Genomic DNA, 16,352 nt, shown 5'->3' on the forward strand with positions numbered 1-16,352 from the left:
CTGATTGGCTTAAGACTGAGTCACTCATTTAACCTTGGGAAAGGGGGCGGGGTCAGCCGGTCCACCCCAGGTGGAGTCATCGTGGCGGAAGGGCCCTTCCTCCTGGGGAGTATCGGGGTGTTGTAACCAGAAGGCAAGACTCGGCACCAGGCAAGCCCAGCCAGCAGGAGGGCCCCGCTCCCTTTTACAAAGGGCCGGTCGCTTTACAGTTATCCTCCAGTTTGGCCGCAGATCTGGCGGGTGGTTGCAGAGCGGTAACGAGAACGACCTCAGTGTTACTTTTCCAGAACGCAGCAGCAGCAGTTTAGCAAATTCAGCTGAAGCAGGGTTTCTCAAGTAAAAAATTAAATTTTAAGCCTCAAGAGCCTACCAGGATTTTATTACATTAGACCTTCCCACAAGTATCCCCGGCCCAGGGCTGATGCATTTGGCGGGAAGAAGCCTGAGCCGTCCTGTCCTCTGTCCGTCCTTCCAGGCCCTCTCCTGCTGCCTTTCGTGACCGCTCCTGTCGTCGTCACTTGGGGTAGAAAGACGAGACACACGCTCAATTTAGGTGCTTGTGAACAACTCCAAAAGGGGCCTGGAGAGCCGAAACGTGTGGATTTAATTTGAGGTGGGCCTTGAAAATCCCCAAATTTGTCAACTACCAATGCCCTGAACACACATTCCAGAGCCAGAGCCCAGCCATGCTGAGTCAGGGTATCGGGGAAGGGCCCTTGGAATCTGTGTGACAAGTCCTGTCATCAGGCTAGTTTGGGAAAATGCCTCAATGAACAGCTCTGACTGTCGTGTCTCTGTGTTGTCCAGCCTTTTAATACCAGGGAGAATTGGCAGTCAATAATGAAGCAGCAGAAACCACACCAATAAAAATGAGGTTTGTGGTATTAATGCATTAAAATGCATTTAATCAGTGTGCATTTGATTAGAGGACTTCATCTGGTCCCTTTGTGTCTGTTGTAGTGGCTTTAATACCCCCAGGGGGTGGACACAGCTCTGGACATAGAGTTGAAAGTCAAGGATTTGGGGGCTAGGTCTACAGTTACTACTGTTTTGACCTTGGACAGGTCTCTTCTAAGACTCTAAGTCTCAGTTTTCTCATCTGCAAGTTGGTGATAGAAACCTACTGGCCGGTCTATCTCTGGGAGTTTTTATGAGCATTGAATGAAATAACGTTTAAGGAGAGGCCTTGAAATCATACATCATATGAATACAGTATTACTGTTAAAAGTGGGGTTTGGGGCACCACTTTTCACATACTGTATAGCCTCATTCAAACTATAAAATCTAAATGGTAGGCAATGTAGGCACAACGATTCTTATTGAGTAAAAGTTGTCTTTATTTTTGTGCTCATTCTTACAGGTTCAACAATGTAATGCTTTTGTTGAGTTACAGATGTTGTGTGCTCAGTGGTGAATTGCAGTTTTTGCTAATGTGTGTGGTCATTAATTAATATTCTCTCTTGTTCTTAACCACTGTCTCCTCTGGGTCCCTCTGCTCCCTGTAAAGACATTCCTGATGGCTGTAATCCCATTTCTTCCCTTCATTTCTTGCTAGCCAGCTCCCTCTTCTAGACTAGAGGCATCAGGAGGGCAGGGACCTATTCAGGGCAATGTCGGGCACAAGCAGACCTCGGATGTTGACAGCGTGGATTTTAATTTATCATGCACATAGTCACAATTGAAAATAATATCCCATAGCCAGACTTCCTGGAATGTAAACAGGACTTTTCTCCTCCCCGTTTATGGTGCTTTAGGGAAGTACTCTCCGGGAAGCAGCTTCAAGTGGGGTTAGGAGTGAGTGCTCCTGAGTCAGATTGCCTGGGTTAAGCTGTGTGTCCAGGGCAAGTTACTTAATGTCACTGTGTCCTTGTGTCCTTGACTCCAAAATGGATATAATAATACATTCTTTTTTGAAATATTAAATGAAATAAGCACAGCACCTAGGACAGTGCATGGCACCTAGTGGATATGAAATAAATGCTTACAGAGAGTAACACAGGGGTGGCGGTATTGTGAGTGGCAAGAGCATGGGTTTTGGAGTTGAGCAGAATCGCTACTGACCATCCATAGATCTGTTCATTTATCTGCATCAGTTCCTTCATCTGGAAAATGCTAAATCATCGTACCTGCTGGGAGATAAATGAGTGAATGAGTAAAGTGATTGGAAGGAGCCCCGTACTTAGAAGGGGCTGTGAGGCTTCCCTGGGCCCTGGGCCTCCTGCCTGGAGAGGAACAAATGAAGGTTTCCTTGGCATCCTGGCCTGAGGCTGGGCGGCTACCGGTAGAGCGCCATGCCCCGGGGACAAGTGACCACCAGCAGTCCCTTAGCCTCGTTCCTATGACCTGTGTCTCCTGAATGATGGGAAATCCTTTGGACGCTTTTGTATTAGATTCCTCCATAAATTCCCAACCCAACCTCAGAGCCAATTTGAAATGACATGAACCAACAATGATTACCCAACAGCAGAATTTTTATATGTTTGGTACCCTTTGTTCATATAAACATCATCAGGGAGTTATTGTTCTAAGCCAAATAATTTTCCAGTGGAAATCTGTTGGAAAATATATGCTGTTCTGACTTTCTTAAGCAGAAGAAAAAACCATAATTTAATCTTTCCAGTAGCTCCAGGTCATTGCTATGAATACAGTAATGTCCTCAGAGGCCTCTGGCACAAGTTTTTTGTTTTTTCTTTTTTAATTTTTTTATTAGAGAAATTGTAGGTTTACAGAAAAGTCATGCAGAAAATATAGAATACCCATATAAACCTCTTCCTGCACAGTATCCTCTATCATTAACACTTTCCATTAGTTTGATACCTTTTTATGATTGATGAAAGAATATTATAATTGTATTATTAACTATAATCTGTAGTTTACATTTGAGTTCATTATTTGTTTATACAGGTTTTTTTTTTTTTTTTTTTTTTTTTTTTTTTTTTTTTTTTAAAGGAAAGACAGAGAGAAGGAAGGAAGGATAGAAGGAAGGAAAGGAGGAAGAAAGGGAAACATCTTTTAAACATTTTCTTGTTTTATTGTATTTTGTTTCTCCGTTTTTGTTACATGGGCTGGGGCCGGGAATCGAACCGAGGTCCTCCGGCATAGCAGGCAAGCACTTTGCCCGCTGAGCCACCGCGGCCCGGTTTTATTTTTTTTTAATGTTTATTCTAGTAACACATATACAACCTAATATTTCTCCTTTAAACCACATTCAAATATATAATTCAGTGCTGTTCGTTCCATTCAGTGTTGTGCTCCCATCACTGCTGTCCCTTTCCAAAACTTTGCCATTGCTTCAAACAGAGATCTGTACAATTTTAAGCATTAATTCCCCATTTGCTACTGCCAACCCAGCTCCTGGTAACCTGTATTCTAGAGTCTGACTCTGAATTTGCTTATTCTCATTATTTCATATATCAAGATCATGCAATATTTGTCCTTTTGTGTCTGGCTTATTTCACTCAGCATAATGTCCTCAACATGGCGCTCATCTGTGTTGTCACATGTCTCAGAATTTCATTCCTTGTTATGGCTGAATAATATTCTATTGTATGTATACACCACATTTTATTTATCAGTTCATCTGTTGATGAATGCTTGGGTTGCTTCCATCTTTTTGCAGTTGTGAATAATACCACTGTGAACATCGGTGTGCAGATATCTGTTCAAGGGCGGGCCACGGTGGCTCAGCAGGCAGCGTTCTCACCTGCCGTGCCGGCGACCCGGGTTTGAGTCCCGGTGCCTGCCCGTGCCAAAAAAAAAAAAAAAAAAAAATCTGTTCAAGTCCCTGCTTTCAGTTCTTTTGGGTTTATACCTAGAAGTGGGATTGCTGGGTCATATGGTAATTCCATACTTAACTTTCTGAGGAACCAGCAATTGTTTTCTGCAGCTAGTACCATGCTAAATTCTCACTAACAATGAATCAGCGTTTTTATTTCTCCACATCCTTTCCAACACTTTCTTCCCATTCTTGTGATAATAGCTATTCTAGTGCGTATGAAATGGTATCTCACTGTGGTTTTGATTTGCATTTCCCTAGTGACTGATGATGTTGGGTATCCTTACATGAGTTTTTTGGCCATTTATATCTTCTGTGGAAATGTCTATTCAAGACTTTTGCCCATTTTTAAATTGGGTTGTTTGTCTCTTTGTTGTAAGTTGTAGGATTTCTTTATATGTCCAGATATTAAACCCTTATAAGATGTGGATTCCAAATATTTTTCCCATCCTGTAGTTTGTCTTTTCACTTTCATGATGAAGTCCTTTGGTGTATAAAACATTTTTTTTTATTTTGATAAAGTCCCATTTATCTATTTTTTCTTTTGTTGCTTGTGCTTTTGATGTAAAGCATAAAGAATCATTGCCTAACACAAGGTCCTGAAGATGCTCCCCTCTGTTTTCTTCTAGGGGTTTAATAATTTTGGTTCTTATATTTAGGTCTTTAATCCTTTTTTTTTTGCGTGCATGGTCTGGGAATCAAACCCGGGTCTCCCGCATGAAAGGCAACCATTCTACCACTGAACCACCCATGCACCCCTTCTTTAATCCATTTTTGAGTTGATTTTTGTATATGGTATATCCACTTTGCATCTGGATATCCAGTTTTTACCGCACCATTTGTTGAAGGGACTTCTTTCCTATCGAGTGGACTTGGCACCCTTGTCAGACATCAGTTGGTCACAGATGTCGGGGTTTATTTCTGAACTCTCAATTTGATGCTGTTAGTTCATATGTCATTCTTTGTGGCAGTCCCACATTATTTTGCTAACTGTAGTTTTGTAATAAATTATAAAATGTGGACATCCTGAGTCCTCCAAATTCTTTCCTCTTTTTCAAGAAAATTTTGGTTATTTGGGGCCCCTTACCCTGCCTCATAAATTTAATGTTGGAATTCACATTTATACGCTACCAACAAAAGGCTGTTGGAACTTAGACTGGGATTGCATTGAATCTGTACATTGCTTCGGGTAGAATTGACATCTTAACATTTAATCTTCCAATCCATGAACACAGAATGTCTTTCCATATTTAGGTCTTCTTTGGTTTCCTTTAGCAATGTTTTGTAGTTTTCTGTATACAAGCTCTTTACATCCTTGATCAAATTTGTTCCTAGATATTTGCGTCTTTTATTTGCTATTGTAAATGGATTTTTTCCCTTGATTTCCTCTTCAGATTGTGCACGACTAATGTACAGAAACACATGCCTGTTGCTCCTGTACCCTCCCGCTTTGCTGAAATCATTCATTAGCTCTAGTCGTTTTGCTGTGGATTTTTTAGAATTTTCCATATATTGGGTCATGTCATCAGCAGATAGGGGAAGTTTTACTTCCTTTCCAATTTGGATGACTTTTTTTTTTTTTTTTAACATGGGCAGGCACCGGGAATTGAACCCGGGTCCTCTGGCATGGTAGGCAAGCATTCTTCCCTGCTGAGCCACCAATTTGGATGACTTTTATGTCTTTTTCTTGCCTGCTTTCCCTGGCTATAACTCTCAGTACAGTGTTGACTAACAGAGGTGGCGGTGGACATCTTTATCTTGCTCCTGAAATTAGAGGGAAGTCTTTGTCTCTCACCATAAATACAATGTTATTTGTGGGTTTTTCATATATGCCTTTTATCATGTTGAGGAAGTTTTTCTCTATTCCTAGTTTTCTAAATGTTTTTATCAAGAAGGGGTGTTGAATTTTTTCAGTTTCCTTTTCTCATCAATTGACATGATCCTGAGGGTTTTTCCCCTTTGTTCTATTAATGTAGCATATTACATTAGTTGATTATCTTATACGGAGCCACCCTTGCATACCTAGGATAAATTCCACTTTCTCATGGTGCCTAATTCCTTTAATATGCTGTTGAATTCGACATGCTAGTATTTTGTTGAGGGTTTTTGTGTCTGTATACACAGGGGATGTTGGTCTATAGCTTTCTTTTCTTGTGTTATCTTTATCTGGCTTTGGTAATAGGGTGATGTTGGCCTCAGAGTATGAGTTAGGGAGTTTTCCCTTCTCTTAATTTTTTTGGAAGAGTTTGAGTGTATTAATGTTAATTCTTCTTGGACTGACAGGTAGAATTCACCTGTGAAGCCATCTGGTCCTGCTTTTCTTTGTTGTTTTTGAATGACTGTTTCAGTCTCTCACCTTGTTATTGGTTTGTTGAGATCTTCTTTTTGAATCAGTATAGGTAATTTGTGTGTTTCTAGGAATTTGTCCTTTTTATAGGTTATATAATTTGTTGGTGTACACTAGTTTATAGTATCCACTTAAAATTATTTTTATTTCTTTGAGATCAGTAGTAAAGCCCTTCCTTTTATTTCTGATTTTCATTATTTGCATCCTCTCTCTTTCTTTCTTTGTCAATTTTATTGATCTTTTCAAAGATCCAACTTTTGATTGCATTGATTCTCTGTATTCCTTTTTAAAATTCTCTATTTCATTTATCTCTGTTCTAAACTGTGTTATTTCCTTCCTTCTGCTCAATTTGGGTTTAGTTTGCTCTTCTTTTTCTAGATCCTCCAGTTTTGCAAGGAGAGGTCTCTGATTTGAGATCTTTCTACTTTTTTTTTTGTATGTTGTATGGCAGGGATCACATTTCATTCTTTTTCAATGTGAGTATCCCTTTATTGCAGCACTGTTTGCTGAGTTTTTGTTTATTTGTTTTTTTTCATTTGTTTGCTTGTTTGTTTGGGAGGTGCATGGGCCGGAATCGAACCTGGGTCTCCCGCATGGCAGGCAAGAATTCCACCACTGAATTACCCTTGCACCCCTCTTCTACTTTTTAAATGTAAGCATTTTGAGCTATGTATTTCCATCTCACCACTGCCTTTGCTGCATCTGATAAATTTTGGTATATTTTGTTTTCATTTTCATTGCCTCAAAGTATTTCCTGATTTCCCTTGTGATTCCTTCTTTCACTAATTGATTGTTTAACAGTATGTTGTTTAATTTCCACTTATTTGTGAATTTTCTAGTTCTCCCTCTGTTCTTGATTTCTAGCTCTATTCCGTTGTGGTCAGGGAAGATACATTGTACGGTTTCAAAATGTTTGAATTTGAGGCTTGTTTTGTGACTTCACATGTGTCTGTCCTAGAGAATGGTCCATGTGCACCAGAAAAGAATGCGCGTCCTGCTGCTGTGGGGTGACATATTCTACATACGTTAGGTCTGTTGGTTTATAGTATTGTTCAAGTCTTCTATTTCCTTATTGATCTTCTGTCTAGATATTCTTTCCACTATTGAAAGTGGTGTATTGAAATCTCTTACTATTAATTTAGAACCATCTATTTCTGCCTTCAAATCTGTCAATATTTGGTTCATATAGTTTGGGGCTCTGCCGTTATGTGCATACATATTTATGATTGTTAGAACTTCTTGTTGAATTGACCCCTTTCTCAGTATATAGCAACTTTCTTTGTCCCTCCTAACAGTTATTTAGTTAAAATCTATTTTACCTGATATTAGAATAGCTATCCCAGATCTCTTTAGGTTACCATTTGCATGGTATATATTTTTTCATCCTTTCACTTTGAACCTTCTTTTGTCTTTGAATTTAAGATGTCTCTTATAAACAGCATATATAGGGTTATTATTATTTTTTTTAATCCATTCTGTCTATCTCTTATCTTTTGACTGGAGGGTTTAATCCATTTACATGTAAAGTAACAGCTAATAATGCTCAACTTTTTTCTACCATTTTTTTCTGTTTGGGCTTTGCAAGTCTTATGCAGTTTTTGATCCTCATTTCTTCCTTTAATGCCTACTTTCATATTTATTTGATTTTTTATATTGTATTATTTCGAATCCCTTCTCATTTCATTCTGAAAATAATTTGCATGTATTTTCTTTTTCATTACACTGGGATTACAATTTACCACCCCATAAATCTATGACAATCATGTTTGATTTGATAACAGTTTAACTTCAGTAGCTTACATGTACGCTGTTCCTATACTACTTTGTCCTTTCACCTTTTTCTCATACTTGTTACAGATTATATATTTATATACTATGTATGCCTAAAATCATAAATTTATCATTACTTTTTTTTTTTTTTGCATGGGCAGGCACCAGGAATCAAACCCGGGTCTCCAGCATGGCAGGCGAGAACTCTGCCTGCTGAGCCACCGTGGCCCTCCCTATCATTACTTTTTATCCATCTTAACTTTAGAACTTTAAGAGGTAAAAAGTGAAGTTGCATACCAAAAAGTACAATTGTATTGGCATTTATACTTACCCAAATGGTTACCTTTATTGTAGGTTGTTCTGCTTCAATTTACTGTCTGGTGTCCTTTCCTTTCAGTCTAAGAATTTCCTTTAGCATTGCTTATAGAGCAGGTCTGGTGGTAACAAAGTCCCTCAGCTTTTGTTTATTTGGGAATACATTAATCTCCCCCTCAGTTTTGAAAGGCAATCTCACTGGGTATAAAATTCTTCATGACGCTTGTTTTCTCTCAGTACTTTAAGTGTTTCATCCTACTGTTTTCTTGGCTCCGTGGTTTCTGATGAGAAATCAAACTTAATCTTGTTAGGATTCCTATGTATGTCATATGTTGCTTTTCTCTTGCAGCTTTCAGAACTTTCTCCCTGTCTTTGATATTTGATGATGTGACTACTACGGGTTTGTAATTGGTTCTCTTCAAGTTTATCCTGTTTGGGATTTGTTGACATTCTTGAATGTGCACGTTCACATCTTTTGTTAAATTGGGGGAGTTTTCTGCCATGATTTCCTTGAATATGCCCTCTGCCTCTTTTCTCCTTCTGGGACTACCATAATGCATGTATTGATATATTTAATAGTGAGCCACCGGTCTCTTAGGCTTTGTTCACTTTTTCATGTTTTTTTTCTTTCTGCTCCTCATCTTGAGTCATCTCAGTTGCCTTGTCTTTGAGTTCATCAGTTTTTTCTTCTACCAGTAGCAATCTGCTGTTGGGACCCTCTATGGAATTTTTCATTTCAGTTATTGTGGCTTTCAACTCAGTATATCTGTTTGCTTCCTTTTTAAATTTTCTATCTCTTTATTGAGAGTCTAACATTGTCCTTCATTGTTTCCTTGTATCCTTTAGTCCTTTCCATGTGTTTTCTTTCATCACTTTAAAGATATTTTTTTTAAGTCTCTGACCTGTATGTCCAGAGTGTGGTATTCTTTGTTCATGCCTTCTGAATTCTTTCTTTTTCTTTTGAATGGACCATCATTTTCTGTTTCTTTGTCTTGTAATCTTTTGTTGCACACTGTACATTTTAATATTTTGAAGTGTTGAACTCTCGGGTTTAGTTCCTGAGCTATTTTGTTTCTTAAGTTTGGATCTAGCTAGTGATATGATAGAGAGTTCCTTGAGTGCCAGGAGCTAAAACAAACAAATCAATGCAAAAAAAAATCTCTCACAGTCTTTGCAAACAACTCTGCATCTGAGGGTGTTCTCTTTCAAAGTTTAGTCCTTCCATCAAGAATATCAGCTTGAGGCAAATGTGAAGTGCAGGGACCTCACTGTCTTTTCTGAGCCTGCATCTTGTCCAGGGCTTGTGCTTGCTTTTGGCCTTAGGAATTCCCCTGTTTACAGGAATTTGATTACCACCCCCACCCCCACCCCCACCTTTACTCCCTATGAAATAAACTTTCTCCCCTTCCTAGGCACTCTGTTGTATGACTTAAAGCAGGTAATTCTGTGCTCCAGGCCTTTTTGACCTAATTGTTTTGTATGTTGTTTGGCGGGGTCACATTTCATTATTCTTCCATGTGTGTATCCTGTTATTGCAGCACCATTTATTGAATTTTTTTGTATTGTTTGTTTGTTTTGGAAAGTGCATGGACTGGGAATCAAACCCAGTTCACCCACATGGTAGGCGAGAATTCAACCACTGAACTAACCTTGCATCCCCCACCCCCAATTGTTTTTCACTCTACTTTAAGCTGCTTCTGCTTGCAGGACAAGTTCTGGGAGGGCAAGCCTGAGATGCGTTTGCTGGTTCAGCCTTTCATGCTGCCACCTGATTTCAGACTGTCACTGGCATGCAGGCACAGCACTGTGTGCTAAGGAGTTACTCTGCTCCCACCTGAGCAGGGCCAGGGACCCACAAAGGGAGTACAGGCTCGCTCCACGCTGCACCAGAGAGAAAGCAGGGAAGGGTCCAGCAAAGGCATCACGAGCTTCTCCTCCTTTTTTTCCTTCAGCATGGGCAGGCACTGGGAATCGAACCCGGGTCTCCAGTATGGCAGGTGAGAACTCTGCCTAGTGAACCACCGTACCTGCCCTCTCCTACTATTTTTAAAGCTTGTTTTCTTGATTTGGTGCTTGCCTAGTTATAGCAACCCTTTAAGTGTTTTCCAGAGCTTTGGGGAAGATGTCTCTGCCAGTTTTCGCTAGCTGTTCAACGATTCTGTTGTTGGGAATAGCACACCAGATCATCTTATGCTGCCATCTTTGTTGACCGGAATCCACAAGTTGGGTTTTTAATCCATTTACTAAATGCCTCCTGGGGTCTGAGCTTCTATAATTCCTTTCTCCTTTGTCTGCTGCTCCTAGAAGCCCTGTGTCTTCTCTGATGAGCCTCTCTGAGTCTAGTCTTGCACCTGAGGTGACTTTGGGCCTTTCCTGGGAGAGCAATACACAGGCCCTCTACTTTCTTGTCCTCAGAAACTTTTTATATCTTGCTCACAACCTGATTCCAACTGCATTTCATGTGGTCTCAAATACTATTAATTCAACCCACATCCCTCTATATCCATCTGTTTTAGTTTCCTAGGCTGCTCAAGCAAATACCATGCAATGGACTAGTTTAAACTGTGAGGATTTATTAGCTCATGGTTTTGAGGCTGGGAAAAAGTCCAAATCCAGGTGTCATCAAGGTCAGGCTATCTTCCCAAAGACTGGCATGCTGGGGCTGGTTGCTGGTGAGACTCGGTCCTGGGCTTCTCTGTCACATGACAGTGCACATGGGGGGCTCTTCTTTCTCTTCTGGGTTCTGTTGATGTCTGGCTTCTGGCCTCTCCCTGTGGGACTTTCTCCTATCTGTATTTCATTCTGCCCATAAAGGCCTCCAGCCATAGGACTAAGACTCATCCTGATTAGTTTGGGGCACATCTTTTTTTTTTTTTAAATTTATTTATTAATTAAAAAATAAACAAAACAACATACATAATCAGTAATTCACAATATCATTACTTAGTTGCATATTCATCATTTCTTAGAACATTTGCATTAATTCAGAAAAAGAAATAAAAAGACAATAGAAAAAGAAATAAAACGAACACAGGAAAGAAAAAAAAAAAAGATTGTACCTACCATACCCCTTACCCCTTGCTTTCATTGATCACTAGCATTTCAAACTAAATTTATTTTAGCATTTGTTCCCCCTATTATTTATTTTTATTCCATATGTTCTACTCCTTTGTTGACAAGGTAGATAAAAGGAGCATCAGACACAAGGTTTTCACAGTCACACAGTCACATTGTGACAGCTGTATCATTATTCAATCATCATCAAGAAACATGGCTACTGGAATATAGCTCTACATTTTCAGGCAGTTCCCTCCAGCCTCTCCATTATATCTTGAATAACAAGATGATATCTACTTGATGCATAAGAATAACCTCCAGGATAACCTCTCTACTCTGTTTGGAATCTCTCAGCCATTGACACTTTGTCTCATTTCCCTCTTCCACCTTTTGGTCAAGAAGGTTTTCTCAATCTTGGGGCACATCTTAACTGAAGTAACTTCATCAGAATGGACTCACACCCACAAGAATGGAGTAAGTTTAAGAACCTGTTTTTCTGGGGTATCTACGGTTCCAAACCACCACACCATCTAAAAGTTATTTATTGACTACCTAATTGGGACAGGCTTACACACATTCACACAGTATACCCATTGTTTTGTTTCTTTCCAATCATCAGCAAATACTTATCGAGTATCTACTAGGGTCCATGCCCTGCGCTTACAGCTTACAAAAGTGGCCATCAGAACAGCACAAATGACCGTCTGGCACTGTTCACAACCAGTCCCATCTTAGGAGTCAAAGCATACCCACTCCAGATCTTTTCACACTCCAATATGCGAAGAAATGCCAGGGATCCTGTTAAAATGCAGATTTTGTCTAAGAGAGCCTGAGATTCTGTCATTCTAACAAATTTCCAGACGAGGCAACTGCTCTTGGTTCACAAGCCATTCTTTGAGAAACAAGGCTTTAAGGCAGCCTGTACCAACCCGAATGCCCTTCAGGGTCCAGGCGGGTGAAGCAGCATACTTAGGAAATGGTTGGGATCATTGGCTCAATCCTTCTAAGGACCAGCTAAAGTTTCTGTAGAAGCACTGTTCTCCCCCTTCCCTCCTACCACATCTGCAAGCTGAATTAAACCCTGGGTACCCATTTTAGACCCTACCTTGAGTCTAGAAACTCTGGGGACTCCAGGGGGAGTCATATAGGGACTCCTTCCATAACCTCTGGGATAGCAGTTGACCTGCTGGCGCACGAATGTGCTACAAGAGTCGGTGGCTGTGACTTCGGACCAGCTTTATCCCGTTGTTGAGAAGACCTGGGTTCTGGACCTGACTCTGCCATTTATTGGTGGTGTGAATTTGAAGAGGGAAGAGAGTATGTGAATGAACTAATATTTCAGTGCCCATGCTATTCCAGCCACTGCAGTTGATTTTTTCTGTCTTGCAGAGTTTATTTATCAGCCGTGCAGAGTTTATACATCAGCCCTGTTTTATAAAGGAGGAATTTGGAATTCAAGAGGTTAACTAACTAGGACGTAATGACCCAGCTGCTACTTGGTGGAGCCCTCAGCACTGTTGGCCTCCAAAACCTTCTTTGAATAATATAGCAGCTACTGTTTCGGGGCTGTATATGCCGGGCATGCATGTTAGTTCTAATCTTCACAGTAAACTGCAAGCTGTGTATATATAATAATTCCTGTTTTACAGATGAGTCAACAGAAGCCCAGAGTTTAAATAGCTTACTCCAGGACAGAGAGTGTTTGAGCCAGGATTTGAGCCCAGTTCTAACGAACTACATTCTCCCTTGTCATGCTGCAGGCAAAGACTCAGGCAAGCTGGCTTCTGGGTCAAAACCTAGGGGTGGCCTGGGTATGGGGAGGGGTTGCCAGAGGGTGGATTTCAGTACCTCACCACAGGATATGGGTGTTCCAAACCAGGTAAGACACTGCCAACCTCTGATCTCCACCCAGCCCTGCTGGTGAAATGTCGTGTGTCTTTCTAACATCTGAAGCCACAGATGTGGGGGCTGCAGCAAAAGCAGTTCCTGCCTGTTGGAGCTCAAAATTGGCCTTATGGCCAGAACAAGGCTCTATGGTTGTTGGGTGCACAGGACTTAATTTCTTGATTTCTTTCCCCTTGTCTGATCTCTGAAAGGTTTGTGATGTGGCAGGAGAGGAGTTGCAAGGAGTATGAATTTCCTGAAAGTTTTGCTCTTTTGCTTAACACAGCATATACAGCCCTTTTCATGACCAGGGGTAAAAATGGGGGCTTATGGCTTATGATTTCTTTACGATAGCTTCTGAAATGAGGTGTTCTCCCCAGCAACATGCATGCACACACACACACTCACACTTGCATTTGCACAACTCTACAGAGAGAAAGACTTCCAATTACCCTCAGGAATCTGAGCCATTCAACTTAATCTCCTTCAAACCTCAAATCTAGTCTTCTGAATAGGCTTCAGCGTGAAAATTAGGGAAATGGGAGGGCATGAGTGGCCCTCACTTGGCTCCTGCACTCGGGCCATGTAGGGGAGGCAGCAGTGAAGGGCAAAGGACTGCTGGGAAGCTGAGGCCTTTTGGTCAGAGGTTCTAAAAGCAGGTGTCCCAGAACTTTGAGATTGAAGGAGATTTTGTTTAGCTCAGGAAAGGCCTCCCAGGAAAAACTTTCCCTTGGTTTCATACAAATGGCTTGAATCAGGCATGCAAAAATTATAGCTATAACCGAACAGTTAAGATTATAACATGCTTGAGAAAAAACAAACAAGCCCTGGTGTTTTTTGGGCTGACTTTTTCCTCTTCACCGCTTCGTGACTCGGCACCTGAATTATGTCAACCACCACCTCCTGGCCTGCAGGTTCCAGGCTCTCCTCAACATGCTCAGGAAATATTGTGCCCCCCGTGGCCTCCAGAGCCCACAGAGGGTTTTTGTCTTTGTGGTCTGGGCCAAGTCCTCAGGTCCTCCCTGGTGTATGTCCCGCCTCTTGCAGCCCAATATCTGCACCTGTTCAGAGCACCCATGTCAAGGGAGGGTTCCTCAAGGTAGCTTGTGGCCAGTTCATGCTTGGTCTGGCCAGGAGCATTTCTTAGACGCTGCCTTCTTCCTTTCTTCCATCTCTAGATGGAGAGAAAGTGACTCAGGCACTGAATGTGGGACATGGTCGCCAAGGGAGGTAGTCGTTTGAAAGCCTTTTACATTTTCTGGTCTTGTTTCCCTCTCATTCTCTGGGTCCATGAAGGGCCATTATGAAGGGTCGGTGCTTTAGGTTCTGAATGGCCCCCAGCCAGAGTCTTCCCCTGCCATACCCACGCTGGGTGGACTCCCCCGGCCATATGACCCCCTCCCTGGGGGCCCAAGAGATGATCCAAAGGACTTGGTGGGAGAGAGAAGGGGTCAGGTCAGGGTTTAGAGGTCTAGAAGGCCAAGTTGGTGTTTGCATGGCTTATGAAAGTTGCAAGGGTCCTTTAAGTACGTCTGCTTTAAGTCTTCACTTTACAGAATGACTTCCAGGGGTTGCCCCTGGCGGCCCCGGGACATGGAGGTGAGGGCCTTGAAATCAGCTCTGAAGTTGCCTCTTCCCACTTCTGTGATTTGGCTTAGGTACTTCTGAGTCTCAGTTTTCTCATCAATGAAATGGAATGACACCTTCATCCTAAAGGCCCAGGCAGCTGGAAGAAATCAGTAGGTCTTCAGTTGGTGTTCATTCTTCTGTCTCCCCCCCTCACCCCAATATCTTTTCCTCCTGGTGTCACATTCCCCAAGCAGGAGTTAGGCCACAATGTCCTGGAAGTCAGGGACCCACTAGCTTCTTCTGGGGTTCCTCAGCACCTAGGACAGTGCCTGCCATATGCCAGGAGAGAGGGATTTCAAACTCACCAATGTCATGCAGTCCGTGCAGACCTGGGCCCAGCACCCAGGTCTCCCCAGATTCTCAGAGCACTGACCCCAGCCCACTCCCGGGGAGCAGAGACGCCTGCCATGGGGGAAGGGCCCTCACAGCAGGATCACAGTCAGCATGTGTGGGGGTCTCACAGCCAGACTTCCCTTTCATAGATGCATCTGAGCCATGACGCGGTTTCTGGAGTGTTTATTTTAACTCTTTATTATTATTTTTTTAAAGCCAGTGAAGATGGGCAAATGCTTGTTCCCTTTTGGGCTGCGTCCTCTATGGCCAGCTTCCCCCCCGCCTCCCCCAGACCTGTCCTCTCCCCTCTACAGGTAGCTCAGAATCAGGTGGTGCAAAAACAGCACCCTGTGGGGCAGCACCCTCCTGCGGCGCCCCCTTAAGTGCCAGGTAGCAGGGCAATCCACGGAAAGGAAGGGCCGTGGGTTCTAAGTAAGCCCTTAGCTCAGCCCCTCCCCTGCACCCTTCCCTGCCCTAGGGGCTGCTCCCATAGTTCCCTCCTGCCATGGGCACCCTCTTGGAGGAGCAGGAGTTTCTGAGGTCCTCTGCAGCTTTGCGTTTGAGGGCCTTCCCCACCTCCCATCACCAGATGGGCTGCTCCTTCTCTCCAGGTGGCCCTGGGCTTGCATCAGCACCTGGGGTAGCCCAGCTGGGGTCGCTGCCAGGTGTAGTGCTGGCCTCCAGGGTTCTCTCATCTGTAAGCTGCCCCTGGCCCCAAACCTCCCCCTTTCCCAGCCAGTGGTGGCTCCCTGTCTCTTCCAGTCTCAGGGGGGTCCAGTCTCAGGGGACAGTGGAAAAAGGAGACCACAGAGGACCTCACCCACTCAGGGGTCGTGGTCCTTGAGTTTGGGTGTGAGGAGCATTTCTTCTTCACTGGGACGCGCTTTCCTTCCCTGGGGAGGGTTTCCTCCAGGAGCTGAGTGGGCCATTTGGCCCCAGCTGCCTCGAGTGGGACCCTTCCTGCCCAGTGGTCTGAAGAGTATGTGGGAGTGCTACCCCCCGCCCCGGTCCCTACTTCAACCCGGGCCGGGACAATGTGCAGAACTGGCGGGGCTAAGCCTCCACCCAAGGGGCCCCAGCGAGGGGCCGGATGGTTAAGGGGTTCCCGAGTTCGCAGGGCTCAGGAGAAGTGTGCGCCCGTCGCCCCCGCCGCAGCCCCTGGGTGACGACCCTGCCCCTCTCCCCCCGCGGCGGGGGCGGCGCAGCCGGGGCCTCTGCGACAGGGCCGGGGCCGGGCGGGGC

At 43.1% G+C, this 16,352-nt stretch overlaps 1 long non-coding RNA gene across 1 annotated transcript; it reads left to right on the plus strand.

Annotated features, from left to right (window-relative positions):
* Positions 1 to 19: 19 nt before the first annotated feature.
* LOC143677068 (uncharacterized) lies at positions 20 to 13,171 on the plus strand. The gene is made up of 3 exons (XR_013172369.1): positions 20 to 150; positions 476 to 613; positions 12,914 to 13,171. It is a non-coding gene; the product is annotated as an uncharacterized LOC143677068 (long non-coding RNA).
* Positions 13,172 to 16,352: the final 3,181 nt, after the last annotated feature.

This window comes from Tamandua tetradactyla, chromosome 3, assembly GCF_023851605.1.
Source record: "Tamandua tetradactyla isolate mTamTet1 chromosome 3, mTamTet1.pri, whole genome shotgun sequence".
Lineage (NCBI taxonomy): Eukaryota > Metazoa > Chordata > Mammalia > Pilosa > Myrmecophagidae > Tamandua > Tamandua tetradactyla.